Raw genomic sequence first — 17,616 nt, 5'->3', positions numbered from 1 at the left:
ATTTTTCAGGTGAGTTTGGTTGTTATTTCAGATCATTACTAGAATAACTCTAGCCTGCATTTAAAAACTTTTCATAACTCGGATCTTCTTAAGTTTTGCAAGCTAAATTCATAAACATTCTCTGGTCATGTTTGATTTTTAAGATATGTTAGATTTTTATTTGGGCAGATATTTTTGTTCAGAAATAGCATTTTCATCAAATGTTTCTGAGATCTGTTCTTACCACATCTGAAGTCATGGGTAATTAAAAAAAAAATTTTCTATTCATCTTTAGACTTGTATTGTAATGAATGGCAAGTGGAAGAACCATTCCATTCTTTTACATTCGCACGCATGCAATCTTTACAGACTGTCATACAAAAATAACAGATTTTGTAAAAAAAAAATAAAAAGGCAGACCATACTTAGTTTGAGTTATTGTATATCAGTTTTCTCATCTATATAATAAACAGTAGATGTATGTGTGTGCGTATGTGCAAGTATTTAACCGATAAACTTTTAAATTACTAACATAACACATACCACTGAAATTAACAGGAAATAGTAATCCTACACGAAGGATGGTTTATGCCAAGTAAAACCTTTGAATGGATTAATAACGTGTACAAAAATATGTCGACAAATTGAAATGCAAAATGTTCATTTCAACTTGCCGACATATTTCTATTACTTTTGTGCATGCGCAAATTCATTCATAGCTTGAATTGGTTTAATTTTAAATCTTTCTTATCAGTCTGTTGATAGCTCAAACAGTAGGGAATGTGACTGAAGTAGTAAATATTTTGGTTTCAATTTTAGCGGACGGCCCCCAAGTAATTTTTTTTTACTTTAAAAATCAGTACCATATATTAGGTACAATATAATATTCAATAGAAAATTAGCTCTAACAATAAATATGAAATCAGCATGGATTAAAATATATTTCGGTGTATTTTACAACCTGGCAAGGCCGGACCACCACTAGTATTCATTAAAAGTATAGAAATCAGAATAAATCTCTCAAAAACCTCATATTATGAGTTTTATTCAACTACAAATTAATACGAATATAGGAATTACTAGTAAGTACTTATATTTACATAATCTTTGGTTTTCAGCAAAGAAAACTGGTTTAAAAGAAGGTTAAAAAATGCAATTGAAGAAGGTCAGAGGTTACATCAGCCAAAACCTTATGACTATAACAACCAAGATGAAAATAGAAGACCAACCAAATCATCAAACCTCATCCAAAAAATTTCAAAACATGAGTTTTAGTTGTATGGTCCTTTAACCATGTATTGATTACATACATGTTTTTATTGTGTTTCATTTTTGTCTAAGTGATTTTTTAGTATGTGCAATACTTTTTTATATTATTCAAGATGTGCAAGTGATTTTATTTGATTTTAGTTTCTTTTAGAAAATGTTAAGATATTATTTGAGCTAGTCTTTTGAAAAAAAGGTCTTTCATATAGTTTGATATTTAATGTTTTAACTGAATTTGGTTATGGTTGTTACAATTAATAAAAATGTGCTTTCTTGTAAGAGAGACTCAACATTTTCTGCAAATCAGAGGTGTTTCAATTTTAAGTAAATAGGTGTGAATAACATAGGTATTAGTCATGTTCGATAGAAAGTCTGAACTGGATTTCTTTTTTTTGGGGGGGGGGGTCAATTTATTTAAGTTGAAATTTAGAAAACAAAAGATATTGAATCAGAAAAGAAAAATCAAATAATCTGATGGTGATCTAATAGAATAAGCCACATCTTTCTTATAAGATGGACAGAAATTGGATACAACTGCATCAAAAGATTGCAAATATTTGGGTTAATGATTTAACAGAACAGAAAAGAACCTTTTTAAAACAATAATGATGCCTCTCCAAGCAATTGTAGACTTCAAGAAAGCTGATAAAAATGAGAGCAGTCCAAAAGTTGTGTTACCAAAGCTTCAAAATCTGTTCTCAATAAGGAGACTTTATTAGTTTGGCCATGTTGTACAGTGCAACACAGAAGAGTCCATCCACAAAACAATAGCTCCAGAACCATTCCAAGATTGGCCAAGACTTCCGAAAGTCAGCTAAAGATGTAGTTACACACCATCAAAGTGAATGTTGAACATACCTCTGGTCTACAGGTCTATGGTGTTCACCACTGGTCCTGGGACTAGCTGCCCATAACTACCTTGGCTGTTGCAGACCGTCATATGTGGTCTGCGTTCATCCAGGATGCTGTTCTATAGGAGGAACCAGCTCAACTGGGTGAATGCTGCCAATGTCAAAATTAAGTCTCATCAATTATGCAACCCATGGTGTTATATAGTCAGGTTATCAGCAGAAAATAACACATTTAACACAGCCTTATAAAATATATAATAATTTCTTGATTCAATAACTGACAAGTGTCAAAATAAAACGTTTTCTCTGAATTTCAATGAAAAGGATTCATAATAACATCGAATAGAGTTGGTTGGTTGGCAGCTTGATTAGCTTAAGAGAAGTTTTGTTGTACGTCCATCTGTTGATATCAGTGTTTGCTCTGATCCAGTAGTCATGAATTTGAATTAAACTGCCCTTCCCCACACATGTAAATATATATCTGTCATTAACCATTTGCCTGATACTACACACTGACATGCATAACCTCAGACTTGCTATGGCCATGAATTCTTTTGGCTTGTCCTTGAACAATGACAATATATTACAAAAGTGAAAATAAAAATTATTCAAAACTAATTGACATCTCCGACAATAAATATATTGTCGGAGATGTCAATTAGTGCCAATGATTGGATGGAGGACAAATAAACTTGAATCTTTTCCAAGGATACTAGTGAAAGCTATGCTATACCTGAAACATAACTTGAATATATTTACAGGGTTTATTTTGTCTAATGTATGTTTCGTTGAAGAGCAAAGACAATTCCTGTTTGTTTTCTTGTAATCCAATTTTTCTTTTTGGCGGATCAATGTTCGAACATTCTGTTCGAGTGTAAAACGAAATTTGCTGTAGTCATGAACGTTTTCGATTTCCATGAGTCGTCTTAAGGCAGGTGATGAATTAAAAATTGCGTTGAACGAAACATGCATTAGAGAAAGAATGCTGCCCAAGTATATTAATTTCAGGGTTCATTTTGATATAATAAATATTGCTTCTGGTTCCAATCTTATAGTATATACGTGCATCAGATAGACTGGTTTCACTATGTCATGATAAAAATACATTTAAACAGTTGTTAAAACAAAAATATGCTTGTACGAATAAAACGACTTCTTCAAATGTTTCCTTTATCTAAAATAAGGCTCGCCAGCTACATCTGTTCATATCATGTTAGTATGGAAAGAGTTAATGGAAAGGGGGGAAAAAAACATCTGAATAAATGTTTGAATATATTCTTCATTCCTATGAATAAATTTAAATGGTTCAAACTAAAATACTGACATTAAAACATAAGGTTTTATAAATTTGAACATCTAAAACGATTGATTTGCCAAAATGATCTTGTGTGATTGTACAGCATATCAACCCTTTTTAAGTCATTTTGGTAAAAGATATATAACAAGTTTTAATATCATCAACTATTCATCTTTCAACTAGTTTACTCATTATGTAAATTAATGTATATACTACTGTCTGCAGTTGTTTTAAAAAAAAGAAAAAAAAGAGAGAATCGCATATTTGGGGAAGGTGGGAGGTGGAGTGTGATTTAGCAAGTATTAATCTACAATAATACCAAATAAACCTTGCAATGTATTCATTTTTAAAAAGTTGTAAGTACTAGATTCCAGATTTTGTACAGAAAATGCATTATAATTCAACTTTCTGAAAAGTATTCTAGCTTTTTTTTTTAAGATATTGCAGCATATTTATGTGCATTTACTGCAGATTGTATGCTAACCATTAGATTCTTGGGATTTTTAATGGCACATTTCAATTCCCTGTACAAAAGTACATATATATGGCAAATTTCATAGCTCTATCTTGTGTTTGAACAAAGATTTAACGTCTTTACTAAAAAAGTAGTATAGAAAATGTGACAAAACACATCTGGTCTTAAAATATCCAACAGTGCGTAGCACAAAATTAATCACAACTTCCTTATTTTTTAGTCAGATTTAAAGATTTTTTAAATCATCAAACTATGTATGCCAATATTGAGATATTTTAAGCCATTTCAATTTTTTTATGAGTATTGCTTAAAAAAATGACCAAATAGAAAAAAAGAAAATTTCCTACCATTTGGTCATTACATTAAATAAAATTGTTTAAAATTATAACATACTTTCAAAAAGTTAATTAAGAAAGTGAGTACAAGATCACTGTAAAACAAAAGTTTATCCTATGAACTCTTTGTAGCAGTGACTAAGAGTAGAGTCAAAATAAGTACAAGATAGTGATTGAAAATACTGCTAGCTTACTATGAAAATATGTAAGCAAAGAGAAAATTTGAACAAGACTAAATATTAAAAATCAAAGTGAATAAAGCTAAAATTGTATTTTCTAACAACATAGACCAATATGTGACTGAAATCACTAACAGAAAAGTTAGTTTTTTTTGTTACTAAAACAATTAACCACCAATGTAGAAAGAGAAGGGGGAGAACTGACTTTACTTTAAAAATATATAGATAATCATTCGGAAAAATATATCTATTACTAATGGAGATTTGGTATCTGCCTGAAGCTAAAAGTATATTATTACTATTTTTTAAAGCTTAATTAGAGGGAGGTTGTCATGAGACCATTCCCCCAAATACTACCTCCTCCTTTGAAGGAGCAGGGTAGTTTAGTATGCGTTCTTTCGCCATATACAAAAATATGCTCCCTCTTGTCACATATTGTTGCTAATATAGATACGTGAATACCTTTATTGGAAGACATCCTAAGAGTAAGAGATTTTTTTCAACGATATTTACGAACTTGCTAAAACGCAATTCAAAATAGTCGTAACTATTCTTGGAGTGAAAACAATTTTGCTTTGACTATTTTTACACTATATAAGAACTTTATGCTAATTTTGTAGCACAATATCTATTAGCAAAAATTCATTACATACAATTAATTTAACACAAGTTGCTATATTACTTGCAATCTTCTCCCAGCTATAGCTGAGAGGAGATGGTGGCTTATTGTTCTCTACAAGTATTAATGTGTAAAATTACCACACTAGATCTAAAGATTTTTATTCAGTATAGTCATTTCTTTAAACCATGATAGTATCCTTCAGGTCAATCATGAGAAAAAACATTTAATTAAGGTATTACTTTTTATGATACATACAAAAACAATCTGAAAATAAGCAAAGCATATGCAAAGATTTGTATTTTCTATTCAAGGTTATTCTGGTCAATATCTGGTTTAAGAGGAGGGGGGGCAGATCTTAACTGCTTGTTCTATACAAAGTCATCATTCAATAACATTGCCTAATTGCAAAGTCATTAATTTCTTCTGCTGCAACCACTTCCTTCCTGGATCCTCATCCAATCATGGCATTTGGCCATCATCGAGAAGAGTTCCATTGCACTAGTTTGATGCACACTTTCCTGTTTTGTTATCAGGATTTGAGTTTTCATACTGCTTCATTTCCATGGCAATTAACCTGATGATTTCTCCTGAGAATGAAGCAAACGTTTCTGTGCAACTTATTTGCCAGAAGTATCTTTTCATACTAATACATGCACAAAAACTGAATTAATCAACATTTGTTTCCTCCATAAGGCTATTTTTTTTTTACTATGTCTGAAAACAAATTTAATTGTTCTAATTAAATGTAATTTGCAATTAAGTCATCTGATAGTAAATTTCTGTCTATCACACTCACAAGTTGTTTGATCCCACCCATCTAAGTTTTTCTTTTATATAATGCTTATCACTACTGCTTCTATCATTATCATTTTGTATACTGACAGTCAAAAGGTAAAATTATAAAATTCAATCTAAATAGTCCATTGTAAACAAAAGAAAATACCACAGTAATAATACTATTCGACCTATAGCAGAAGAGGGGATGAGAAAATAAAGAGGAGGGGACATAATGAGCATTAGAAACTAATTATGGATTTTGTCCTTTTCTTTTTTTTTTTTTAAACTGGCTTTGCACCTCACCCACACAAGCTGCAGTTCATGACTGTTCAAAACTCCTCCTAGAGTTTTGCAAATTTAGAAACTTACCCCCTCCCCTTCCTAATCAAACATATTCTGAAATTTGGAGCACGGGCACATAGGTGTCCTAATTGGTCTTGCAAGGTTTAAAGACTCTAAATTTACTAAAATTTATTTCAATTTTCCCTTTCATTTAATCAATGCTGAATACATCCTACCCAAAACATAAATATAAAAAATAAATGTAATATGGTGTTATAGGCTAGAACAGTAAGATATAGGGTTACTTATTCAATACCAGGTAATACCGGGTCTTCTTGCTAGTATGCACATATAAAAAAGAAAAAAAAAAGAAAAATCAAAAAGGTAATGTAACAGCAAGTAATGCCGACTTGGAGATGTACACCAATCTATTAATATAGATAATCCAAGCAACAATATATCAAATTTGTATTTTTAGGAAACTTAATATTGAAGAGCCTTAATTTTTCTTTTCAATTTTGCATCCCTGTTGCTTTTATTGTGACACACATCCATTCCCATCATCTTCAACAACACATGGCACAGACCAGTGTTGTTATAAAATACAACAGAACAAGAGGTCAATTCTTTATTAAAAATTCTGGTCAGGAAAAGCATCTTCATGAACCGTGATATGAAATTACTTTTGGCATGTAACCCAACTTCCACCTCACAAGTCTTTGGCAAGTGGTGGGATTACATGTCCTCTCTTTCGTTAAATTCTAGCTGGAGGGGAAAAAAGGCATACAATTTCTCACAGCCACAGAAGATTTGACTTTCCCACTCTTCTTTTTTGTTTATAATAGATATACTACCTTTCAAGATTTATAGCAAGAAACACGAGAAAAAAAAAAAAAGAAGAGCGGCAAAAATAGGTGGGTATTCTTCTGCATTGTAAATGTTTATTAACTCAGAAGAGAATAGTGTACGACCTCGTCATGTAATTGAATACCTGTTAGTTTCCTTCCTGTTTAAAGAATTACCAAAATATTTGGAATGGATTTTTCAAAATTTGAAATTCACTTTTTATTTTCAACTTTCAATGTAAGTCATAGAAGATAATGTATATGAAAGCGATCAAGATTAAATGCCTTTGCATATTTTAAGTTAAATTCATACTTCTTAGGGAAAATAAGTTATTTTGGGGAAAGAAAATAAAAAGATATGAGAAAATACTCTAAAACAATTTTTTTTTCTTTTAGATATTTTTCATCATGTATTATATTGAATTTCATAGATCCTTAAAAACATCAGTTCTCTTTAAAATGATCTCTCTCTCTCTCTCCCTCTCATTTTTATCCTGGACCCCCAAAATCAACAGAGATTAGACAATTCCTGTAATGACCTGGTCACTGTTGATTTTGTGGTGGGAGTTTAGTTCTGTGCAGTTCTAGAAGGTCCACCATCCCAGGCTTCTCTTTGAGAAGGGGTTATTTTATTACTGATCACTTGAGGCGCTTATCGAGGAATGCTGATGAGGCTACCCAGGCACTTTTTGCAGGTCAGAGTGCCCCTCCTTAGGAAGCGCTGACTTCTCAATCCTACTTTCCGACCCTGGTGTCGGAGTTCTTACAGGGGGAGAGAACTTATATATATATATATATATATATTATGCCAGTTTGGTTTTTTGTTTTAACTATTGTTTGCTTTTTGTATGTAGAGCAGTATCTTCAGTTCATTATCATGCATTACAACAAATAAAATTACACAGGGCTCCCTTCTTTGCAGTCCATAAACAACTTTACATTTATCAAATTTAAAATCTGTTCAACATGGCTGGGGCTCTCTAAGATGATAAAATGTTCAAAGAAATCAGTTTTATCTAGGACATTAAAGCTTTTGAAGAGCTTATTTTTTAGCTAGTATGTTTGGAGTCCAAGGGATTGAACACTGGTGGTGGGATCTCTTTCATGCTTGGTTTATCTTGAAGTAATTCTACCTTTTTTTTTTAATTATTACGTAAGTAGATTTTAATACAATCAGCTGATCAGAATACGATGACAAAGCAAAGATCGATATTGAGTACTATTGTACTATTGTGGGGAAAAAGAAGCTTACTGTATATACAGAAATTAGTGTGGGAGCAAGATAATGTCGACATGCATCAGTAATAAAAGTAAGAAATTTAAAATCATTTTTGCTTTACATCTTTATTTGCAATCAAATCTGTGTAAGAAAATATTTCTCAAAATGCTAACTGCAGAAAACGGATGCTGATATCCAGTTTTATATAACACTTATCTCTCCTCTTTCTTTCCCTCTACCTTGGTCCTTCCCTTTTTCAGGTTCCAACTTTCTTCTCCACCTAGCCCTCTCTCTGGACATACACACAGACAATTCACATTTTATAGAGTCCTCAAAGAATGAGTTACCATAAGAGAATTAATTCCTAGATAAAAAAAAATCAGTTACTTTCCTTTAGCTAGTACATAATCTGGATGAAAAATTGCCTTCTCCTAATGAAATCTGCACCAGTTTATGGTAAAAGAATTAATATTTTTTCTAAATTTTATATTATTCATCTAAGGGAATGCCAATCAAGAAAATACCAGTTTTTTTTCAACTTTTAGCCAGACATACAAACATACACAACTGATCTCTATATTATAGAAGATGGTATTTTCAAAGGAAATAACGGTTTTGCGACACATAACCATTTAAGAAACATTACAGATTTTTATATCTGATGCTCATAAACAACATGGGAGGGTTAGAATGTTACACAAAGTCTATCTTTATGAAAACGGTCACTATATTTGAAAAGATAAATTATTATACACACAAAATCAAATATATATGTTTGGCATTTCAAACAAGAGCTTTACATAATATGCAGTCTTCACATTCAATGAATAATTAAACTATAAATTATGCTTTGAGAAATACAAGATAACTTTTTATTTATACAAATAAGATGAATTGCTTTTAAGTAAAAATTTTTTTATAATGTATTTGTAAGATGTCAGCTAAAAAGATTTTACCATCTCTAAAAATGTGAAGCTATTTTCAAACACTAATGTTCTCAACAGTATAGCTAAATTGTATGTTGCAATTCAGGACAACTAATTAAGGCAATAAACTATCAATTAAAAGTTTTAAAGCAATTAACAATCTCGTAAAACAACTGCAATTCAAAAGCAGTAAAAAAAAAAAAAATTGACTTCATGAGAAACTAATTTGTTTGACATAAAATGGGATTATGCAGATAAAAAACAAATTAAACTAAAAATAGAAAGTAAGGATTTTTACATTTTTAATGTTTAGAATGATTTAGATCACTAATGACCCATTCGATCAGTATTTGTTATATTATTGAATATATAATTTCTTAGCTTTGACATTGATAATAGTTTGTTTTTTGTTTTTTTGGGGTTTTTTTACAAGGAGGTTAGCACTTATCAAGGCCCGGAAGCCACTCAGGGATAAGGGTTATTGTAAGTTTTATAAGGACTGCGAAAATCAAAAGGATTGTATTATGATACATTAATCCTACAAGTTATTTAGTGCAAAGGATTTCATTTAAAGCACATTGAGATGCCTGTTAAACCTGACGCATTCAAAACAGGGTCTGATTTTACTTAAAGTGAAACTTCAATGTAGTAGAACGATTTAAAAAGTGAAAAGTAAACAAAAATACAGCTAGTAAAAATAAATAGATCGGTTAAAAATTAAACTTTTGCCGATTGGTGATGTCTAATTTTTTGTGTGATTTTCAATTTTTTAGTTGTTCATGTTCCACATTTAGGTGCTATCTTGAATAAGTCAGGTTTATAAGACTCGGAAGGCATTGATAAAAATGTAAATAAAAGCACAAAAAAAGATAGGCAGATAAGTCTTACTACCTTTGGTCACAGTTATTTATTGACTATTTGATTTTGTTTTTTCGCTCCTTTTGTTTAATAATCGCCCAAAATTAAATCCTTCTTAGATAAGAGAAAAATCCAGGTTGTCCTCGACGGTCGTACATCTAAACAATATGATATAAATGCAGGAGTGGCCCAAGGGTCTATCCTTGAACCTCTGTTGTTCCTAATATTCATAAATGACCTCCCGACAAAATTGCCTCTGAGATGGGTATATATGCTGATGACACCACACTCTATAACAGGCATGACAGGAAAACAAATGAACATATATCTAAAGAAATGGCAGAAACACTAGAGGATGACCTCCGATCTGTAGTGGAATGGGGACAAAAATGGATGGTCACGTTCAATGCCAACAAGACTGAACTAGTTTCATTCAATAAATATAAGAAACCTTCTCTACCAACAATAGCAATGGCCAACGACACTATCTGAGAGTACATCTTTCAAACTCCTTGGCCTAACGTTCATAGGAAACAGGAGTTGGAACAATTACATTGAAAGCATTGCCAGGGCTGCTGCAAAAAAGGTAGGCTCTCTCTCTACCGTGCTAGAAAACTACTAACACCCGAAAGTATCCTGAACCTTTATAAGGTCACCATTCGCCCATGAATGGAATATTGCTGTCATATTTGGGCTGATGCATCTGCTACTAGTCTCTCGCTCCTAGACAAGGTTCCAAAGAGAGTCACTAATCTGATAGGCCCTGAATTGGCCTCTAAGCTTCAGCCTCTGTCCCATCGATGAAATGTTGTATCTCTCTGCCTGTTCTACAAGTATTTTAATGGAGAATGCTCTGAAGAACTGCAAGCACTTGTGCCCCCACGACATAAACATCCTCGACAAACCCGACAGGAAGCTAAATCTCACCCCCACACAGTAGAGATCCCTAGATGTAAAAGATCTTTCTATTCCAGTAGTTTCTTCCCCAGAACCGCTAGACTTTGGAATTCCATTCCGGGTCCCTGCTTCCCCAATGTGCAGAAGTTCAAGTGTAACGTGAACAGACACCCTGCTGCCCAAATCCCTACATAGTACCCCAGTAGATGTTACCCCTGATAGTAGCTCCCTACAAGTGGCAATGTGCCTTGTTTGGGGTGAAAATGTAATAAAAAGAAAAAAATAAATAAATTTTTTTTAAATTAACAAAAAAAATCAAAAAGAAACATAGGTCCTTATTTGGAATTGCACTTACTAAAAAAAAAAAGAAAAAAAAAAGAAAATGATGTCATATTCCAAAAATTACATAAATTGATGGCAATTTTGATAATCGTACGTTGAATGTTGAAACATTGATAAGCTAAAAATACATAACATAATTAAATCCTTCCTAAGTAAGAGAAGAATCCAGGTTGTCCTCGACGGTCATACATCTAAACAATACGATATAAATGTGGGAGTACCGCAAGAATCCTGGGACCTTTTCTATTCTTAATATTCATAAATGAACTCCCTGATAAAATTGTCTCTGAGATGGATATATTTGCTGATGACATTACGCTCTATAACAGGCACGAGGGGAAACTCATCAACACAAATCTAAGGAAATCGCAGAAACACTAGAGGAAGACCTCTAATCCATAGTGGAATGCGGACATAAATGGATGGTCACATTCAATGTTGCCAAGAATATAATGGCAAGAAACCTTCTTTACCACCAATAGCAATGGTCAAAAAGACATTACCTGAAACTACTTCCTTTAAACTCCTCGGCCTAACGTTCACAGAGAACATGAATTGGAACAGATACATTGAGAGCATATCCAAATACCCTGTACCTCTGTAAGGCCACCATTCGCCCATGTATGGAGTATTGTTGTCACATTTGGGCTGGTGCATCTGCTACTAGTCTCACACCTGTACAAGGTTCAAAAGAGCTTCACCAACCTCATAAGTCTTGAACTGTCATCTAAGTTCAGCCTCTGTCCCATCGCCGAAATGTTACATCCCTCTGCCTGTTCTACAAGTATTTTAATGGTGAATGCTCTGACAAACTATAAGCACTTGTGCCCCTTCGACATAGATACCCCCAACAAACCTGACAAGCAGCTAAATCCCACCCCTTCACAGTAAAGATCCCTAGTAGTAAAAAAGCACTCTACTCTAATAGTTTCTTCTCCAGAACTGCTAGACTTTAAAAATCCCTTCCGGGATTCTACTTTCCCAACTGTACTGACATGCAGAAGTTCAAGTTAATGTGAACAGACATCTTGCTACTCATCTCCCTTCATAATACCCCTGCAACTTATGTCCCCAACAGTAGCCCCCAACTTCAAAGTGGCACTGTGCCTTGTTTGGGGTGAAAATTAAAAAAAAAAAAAGTTTCAACAATTTTTTTTTTTTTTTTTTTAAGCTGGCAGCCAAAAGGTGACGTCATTTGGAAAATGCAAAATGTTACATCCGGATACATGAAATACGTTTTATTAGTTTGACGGTTTTCGTATTTCACAATTAATTTCAAAATTACATTGAAACAAATCAACTTAAAATCCAAATTTGAGTTGAATAAAATTACACTTAAATGTTGAATAATTATTTCACAAGAATTTTAATTTAAATTGGCACCTGATATATATTAGAGAGGCATAGTTCCATACAAATGCTTTTTAAGATACGAGTGTTTTTTTTTTGTTTGTTTTTTACGTTACACGCATTTTTTTTAATGGTTTCATTAAAAGAGATCATCCGTTCATTTGTTTAATACAAATATTTTTTACAATATTTTACAAAATAGGGGAATAACTTCATTAGAGATCCATAAGAGATTTTATTTTAAAATAAATTTTAATCTTAAAAAACACTACAAAAGCAAAGGAAGTTGCGACTATTTTTTTTCAATGTAACAATGTTTATAAAACTATTAAAACGTATTTCGTTTCATGTATCAAGATGTCGCATTTTGCATTTCCCAAGTGACGTCACATTTAGCGGCCAATGTTATTAATGTTTCGACATTCAACCTAAGATTATCAAGATCGCCTGAAGTTTTTTATCCAAGAAAGTCAAATTTTATGACGAAGCGAAAATATATTTGATCGAGCATGTTAAATAAGAGGGAGACAACTCAATTCGAACTATCAAGATCAAAATCAGCCTTATAATGAATACAATTAATATTATAATCACTAAAAATCATAATTTTTAATTTTATTTAGTAAAAAATAATAATTAATTTACGTAATTTTTCGAATATATCTTCGTTTCGTGAGGAGTGCGAGTGCGCCTGCACACATATAAAAGATTTTTCGGTATATAAAAAAAAAACTTAAGTTTAATTCTAAATAAGTTCCGCATTTTAATTTAAAGATTTTTTTCAATCGTAGAATGTCGCGAAAAACATTACAGAATAATAAAAGGTACTTATACAGATCAACCCCATGGTTATCCAATATTGGTCCAGTCCAAAGACGATAACGCAAAAATTAAACTCGCGTTCCTAAACGAAAACAAACTGATTTATTTAAATTAAATTGTATTAAGTATTAAATTGTTGCGTTTTTACAAAATACAAATAAACTATCCTCGTAACATAAAATAAACACCATAAAACAATTAGAAAACAAAATTGAAAAAATTTACAAAATGCAACAATATAAATAAATCAGAAAACGTTTTTCCGTTTCAAGAACTCAAATTTAGTTGTATGGTCACCTTTCACCTGTTGTAACTACCGAGTCAGTCAATATTATAGGCAACCATGGAGGTTGATCTGTGTCAGCACCAAAAAATGTCATCGAGACATTCTAATAAATAATGAAAATCGGTGCTTCTACAGAATATGAACCGAACCAAGCCTAAAATCTTTACTTTCAGGTTATTGTAGGATTAAAAACAAACAAAACAATAAACAGCTCGATCCAAATTCTGTAGAATTTGGAAGATTCTTCATAATTTTACTAATAAAATCTTTTTAATCATCAAAAAAAAAAAATAGTTTATAATAATGCATTTCCGTTTCTTTATAAGCAAGTTAGTCTTTTGTTAATAGTTGAAAAAAAAAAATTAGGGTTTGTCTTACTATACACATAGATTGGAAAAAGTTGTCAAAAAAACAAATATATAACAAATGAATGTTATCAAACCTAACTTACCTGGCTCATTTTTTTGTGTTTTTATTTAATGTAACGTGTTTATTCGGCTTGAAATAGTGTTTACCGATGTATGTATTTGAAACATGCAAATGGCAGCGGACGGACTGTGTTGAATACGTAAGTTTGCGAAAATGAGTTAAAACTAAAAACCATACAAAATACTGTTAGAAACCCACCGAATATATGTCAGCCTATGTAATAGTAACATATATTGAGTGAATTTCTAACAGTATTTCGTATAATTTTTTACTTTTGACTCATTTCCCCAAACTTGCGTATAAAAATTACTTCGTGTACCTTCGAAATTTGAAAGTTTTTAAAAGTTGAAATACAAAGTCAGATAAACTGGTTTTAAAATTTATAGCAAATCCTCGTGGATTGAAACAGAAAATATGAATTACTTATAAAAAGAAAAATAATTTTGTTCAGGTAAACTTGCTTCAACCTCTAGTTGTAAAAAAGAAAAAAATTAAAAACAGTAATTTTATTTTTCCAATTCAATAATTTTGTAATTGTAAAATTTAGCCACTGAAATTGAGTTCCGGTTACTAGTTTTCAAACAGGAACTTGCTTTCAGTAACTAAATTTCCTAATTACCAATTAATTTAACAACACAAATTACATTTAACTCTTAGAAACTTAGAATAGTTAAAAAGGCGGACGTTTTAATTAAAAACTGATCCCCGATGATAAAAGTCATAAAAAGATTTTTTTTTCAAAAAAGAATATATATATATATATATATATATATATATATATATAGCTTAATCGCCATATATATTTTATAACTTACTATATATATATATATATATATATATATATATATATATTGTTGCTAATGCAGAGTGATCCGCGCTATTTTTTAAAATCGTATTTCCAAGTTTAATTAAAGTTCTAAGTTTTTTTATTCAATTGTAAGATTGAAGTATAGAATAGGTACAAAACACCCTCCGCGGCGCTCCACATGTTAAGAATGGCTTTTTAAATAATAATGATCACTCTCTGCACTGTGCACTAGTACCTTTTTTTTTTTTTTTTTTAAATATATATATATATATATATCTGAAAGTTAAATCTATAATCGGTGAGATTAACCGGAAAAAATTTTTAGGTGTTAATGCAGAGAGTGCCTGCCGCGGCGCCGCCGCGCCGCGCTATTTTTTAAATCGTATTTCCACGTTTAATTAAAGTTTTATTATGTTTTTTTTTTTTAATTGTAAGGTTAAAGTACAGAATAGGTACAAAACACCCTCCTCTCCCCATGTTAAGAATGGCTTTTTAAATAACGTTATTTCAGCACTGATCACTCTCTGCATGAGTACCAAATTTTAGAAAGTGAAAATTGTCGAATTTAGTAAAAAAAAAACAAACAATTTCATAATAATTTCAGCACGGTAACAAAAGTGCATCAGTACCAATAACCTTATTATTTCAGCATGGTGTATTTATTATGCAGGAATATTCAAAAAGCGAAAAAAAAAAAAAAATTAAAAAGACTCCCGGACAACGCTGAAAAAGTTTCATTCTTTTCAAAACTGTGGTCATGTTTCACTTAGTTTCTTTTAAAGAAGGGGATGACTATTCAATGTTATCGGCGTTACCCGGGTGTCTTTTTGCTTTATTTCGTGTCCGTTTTTTTTTTCTTTCTTTCTTTTTAACCAAATTATTTTTAAATATTTTTAGATTTTAATTTAATAGTATTATTGTACATTAACACCCTTCACTTAATCACTTCCTCTAAAATGAAATTCTACATTTTTAAGCGATTGCATGTAAACAGCCTGAAAAAAAAAAAAACAGAAGTTAGAGAGGGGGATCAATTTCGCATATCGCTAAATTATCTATAATATTTTTATAGTTTTAGGATAGTGGACAAATCTTTTCTTTTTGTTATAAGGAAAACGGTTCTAGTTGTGTTTTTTTTTTTTTTTTTAAGTTGCTGCTCGGATCTAGAGTTAGTAGTAAAAAAAAAGGGGGGGGGAGGTAATTTCCCAAAAAGGCTAGAATGGCCCTGACATACGAAACTGACCCCCGCCTCACGTTAAATTCTAAAAAAAAAAAAATAGGGGTCAATTTTTATGACGTACCCCACCCAGCTTATTATAAACACCCTTAAACTCCCCATGTTAAAAACGGCTTTCGAGATTGGGTGGGTGTTTATTCCGAAAGCCGTTCTTAACATTGGGTGCTTATAATACGCTGAGGCGAGGCACGTCCTAAAAATTGACCAAATTAGGCCTATTGCTTTTTTTTTTTTTTTACTCTGCGCCAACTTTTTAAGAGTGTACACACGTAATCAACTAAAAAAAGTAGAATTTCATTTTTTATGGATGCGGGGTGGAGGCCTGACGATGTTAATTTACCAATTATTATGGTATTGTTTGATTATTAAATTATTAATTGAACAGAATGTCGTTTTAATATATATTGATAAATTATGGGATCTAAATAGGATTCAAAAAAATTTCAATCTTTTAATAGACAAGGATTTAGTAAGAATTTAAGGCATTTTTTTTTCAACTGTTAAAATATTAAATGGTTGACTTGTTAATGAAGAAACAGAAATGCATTATGGTGGATTTAATTTTGTAATTATGTTTTGTAAATAGGATTTTTAAATTGTATTATTTTACACTATTACAGTTTGTCATAATTAATCGAATTATACTCAATAAAAACAATGTACAAGTCACGTAGAGACGAGAAACACTGACAAGAAGTCGCCAGACAATTATTTTATTTTTTTAATCGATCAAAAAAAAAAAAAAAACGTAACAGAAAGATTGATAGATGCTTTAAAACAAATAAAACCGATAACAAAATTAAAATATTTAAATTTTTTAAAAATAAATAAATAATGATGAACGAAAAAAAAAAAAATTAAACTAATCAAACTATTTACCTGGGTTTAACTTAATACTTTCAAGGAAGGCATGGCGGATTTACAAAACAAGACATTTGCGGACATAAAATCGGGGTCCGTTTTTTTGTTATACATTAATTATTAAATGATCCCCCTTTTTTGACCATTTCCTATATAATTCAGGCCGGCTCGACAGAGAAGATCAATTTTAAGAACGATTAGAATAAAACAGATGGGTGTTTTGTGATTTTTTTTTTTTTTTTTTTTAAATTTTGGGTATTGAATTTAGAAAAGATCAGACTAAAAATTTCAGTTTACCTTATTTGTGGTTTTGTTTAAATAGTCAAGTGTGCCGACCAAAGGTTTACGAACGAGAAGAAGGCACACATAAACCTCCTCACAGGAAGAAAGATGGCGGAACTATAATCATCATCATAATCACCATCGTCGTCGTTGTTGCAACTATTTCTTCTTTTACTACTATTTCTTCTTCTATTTTTCTCCACCCCCTCCCCCGGTTATTTATTTATTAATAACAATTCGTTTCCTTCTAATTAATTGATATGATTAATATACCGGAACATTTTTCTTTTCTTGCTTACCTGGAAAAAAAAAAATCTGTTGCAAAATTAAATCGAACGCTCGCCCTATATTTTACTTCGTATTTTATTCTTTCAATAAACCTGCTTTCCTG

General features: G+C 31.4%; 1 protein-coding gene across 5 annotated transcripts in view; it reads right to left on the bottom strand.

The window, feature by feature from the left end:
* Positions 1 to 17,378, bottom strand: part of LOC145241375 (uncharacterized) — a 101,677-nt gene extending 84,299 nt beyond the window's left edge. For 3 of the 5 annotated variants that reach the window (XM_080104252.1, XM_080104254.1, XM_080104256.1), the window contains exon 1: positions 17,241 to 17,378. The gene's annotated coding sequence lies outside the window, so the exon portion shown is untranslated. Of the gene's footprint in view, positions 1 to 16,961; positions 17,086 to 17,240 lie in introns of those variants that run through there. The other 2 variants (XM_080104253.1, XM_080104255.1) reach the window with 2 other exon arrangements.
* Between the last annotated feature and the right edge of the window lie 238 nt (positions 17,379 to 17,616).

This window comes from Euprymna scolopes, chromosome 20, assembly GCF_053919585.1.
Source record: "Euprymna scolopes isolate OS-2025 chromosome 20, ASM5391958v1, whole genome shotgun sequence".
In the NCBI taxonomy this organism is placed as follows: Eukaryota; Metazoa; Mollusca; class Cephalopoda; order Sepiida; family Sepiolidae; genus Euprymna; species Euprymna scolopes.
The sequence above is the reverse complement of the archived record's forward strand: the minus strand, read 5'-3'. Positions and strand labels throughout refer to the sequence as shown.